Source organism: Monodelphis domestica, chromosome 5 (genome assembly GCF_027887165.1).
Source record: "Monodelphis domestica isolate mMonDom1 chromosome 5, mMonDom1.pri, whole genome shotgun sequence".
NCBI classification, from domain to species: Eukaryota; Metazoa; Chordata; class Mammalia; order Didelphimorphia; family Didelphidae; genus Monodelphis; species Monodelphis domestica.
The window spans coordinates 6,283,466-6,286,057 of NC_077231.1; positions in this window are offsets into that span (position 1 = coordinate 6,283,466).

Consider the following 2,592-nt stretch of genomic DNA (forward strand, 5'->3'; position numbering starts at 1 on the left):
ACTTACACTTATTTTCTGAGGTTCCACTATAGTCCCTTCATGATATCACTGAAAATCCAGACCTCCTCCTTTGAACATTTGGTGCTGATAAATAAACTCTAAAGTGTCCAAACATCCTCTTTTGAACATCTGGCAACCTGAACAGTTGGTGTTGATATGCAGAGGAGCCAACCATAAGGCATCTGGACCAGATATGCTAAGATGTCTGTAGAATCCCAATAAAAATCCCAAGTTATATCCGTAGATTCCCTGTAAAGAACTCTCTATAAAACAGATGAGATCCTTCAGCAATTTCTCACCTTTATGGGGAATCTCGTGAGGCTTTTTGGCCTGTTGGAAAGAGACCCAATCTCTCCTCCCTTCTCTCTATACTATCTTTAATAAAATTCAGATCACTGCGATATTTCCTGGTGAAAGTTCTGTGTTTCTCCACATTTTTGACAAGACTCAACTCAAATCTATACCTCAACAAGAAGCCTTTCCTGGTCAATCTCCTTAATTTCTCCATCCCTCCTGCTAGTACCTTCACCTTGAGAAAATAATAATGATAATAGCTAGCATTTGTATAGTGCTTTAGAAATATCTTATTTGCTCTACCAATTAGAGAAATGCAAATCAAAACAACTCTGAGGTATCACCTCACACCTAGCTAATGTTGGAGAGGATGTGGCAAAATTGGGATACTAATGCATTGCTGGTGGAATTGTGAATTAATCCAGCCATTCCAGAAGGCAATTTGGAATTATGCCCAAAGGACGCTAAAAGACTGTCTGCCCTTTGATCCAGCCATAGCACTGCTGGGTTTGTACCCCAAAGAGATCATAAGGAAAAAGACTTGTACAAGAATATTCATAGCTGCGCTCTTTGTGGTGGCAAAAAATTAGAAGGGAAGGGTTGCCCCTCGATTGGGGAGTGGCTGAACAGATTGTGGTATATAATGGTGATGGAATACTATTATGCTGTAAGGATTGATGATCTGGAAGAACCTCAATGAACTGATGCAGAGTGAAATGAGCAGAACCAAGAGAACATTGTACGCAGAAAAGAAAACACTGTGGCACAATCCATTGTAAAGGACTTTACTACGAGTAGCAGTGCAACAAGCCAGGACACTCCTGAAGTACTTATGAAAAAGAATACTATCCACATTGAAAGAAAGAACTGTGGGAGTAGAAACCCAGAAGAAAAACATACAACTTATCACTTATCACTTGTATAGATGGGTATATGATTTGGGGTTTGGGCTTTACAAAATTGCTCTAAAGCAAAAATGAATACTGTGGAAATAGGTATTAAGGGATAATATTTGTACAACCTAGTGGAATTGCTCTGGGAATGGGGAGAGAAAGAAAATGAATCATGTAACCATGGGAAAATATTTAAAAAAGAAAACCAGAAAAGAAAAAAAGGAAAAGAAATATCTTATTCAATTGATCCTTACAAGTCTAGAAGGTAGGTGCTATTATTATCTCTATTTTACTCATGAGGAAACTGAGGTCATTAAGGCTAAGGAATACATCCAGGCTCACATGGCCAGTACATTTTGGAGGCAGGATTTGAACTCAGGTCTTCCTGACTCCAAATCCAGTGTTCTCTAATTAACCCTAATTCTGATGACCTCGTATTTATTCTGAATAGATCTTGTATGTACATAGCTGTTTGCATGCTACTTTTCCCTTAAGAATGGGAGCTCCTTGAAGGCAAGAACTTGGTTCCCAGTAGAGTGTCTAGCAATGCAGACTGAATTACCAGCCAAAGGCTTTCTCCCTTTTATTCCCTCAAACCCTAAAGAAGCCTTTCATCTCCCAGAGCAGTTTTTGCTAAGCAAACTTCTTAGAACGCAGCCCTAAAAGGGTTGGCTCTCTAGTTAGCGGCCGTAGGCTCAATCTTCTCTTCCTACTTACCTTCCCTTTTGAGAGGCTTAGGCCTCTAGGTCAGAAACCTCACCCCAATTTATGGCGTTTATTCCCGATGCTTTCTACTTTTGATCTCTGGAGGTTAGGTTATAAACCAGGTGACATTTATTTGTCTAATGATTATAAAATAGCTCTGGGCTTTGACGTTTCCCAGTTGACAAACCCCAAGTTTCTTCTTTTCTTCCTTGTAGATGAGTAAGTGGAGAAATAGGAAGGAAAATAAGACAATTCTGGGGAGTCAGGTCCAAAGACTGCAACTGGCCTGATTGGGAAGATCTTCTTCACTGATCTCTTGACAATGATCATGCTGGCTTCTTGCCAGCCTAGGGCCATAGAAGGGACAAATTGGCCCCATTGGATTAAACTCATGTCTGTGTTCCAACTGGTTCCGGAGTTCAGTTCCACTGAATCACTGTCTAGATCATTTTGTCATCATTTAGTTTCAAAACTGGCTTCTCTCCTGAGGTCCAGGTGTGTGTACATTATTTTAAAATATTTTTCCATGGTCACATGATTTGTTTTCTTTCCCTCCCCCTTCCTGGAGCTGATAAGCAATTCCACTGGGTTATACATGTATTATCATTCAAAACCAGTTTCCTTATTATTCATTTTTGTAATAGAATAATTTTTAAAAACCAAAACCCCAAATCATATGCCCATGTAACCAAATGATAGA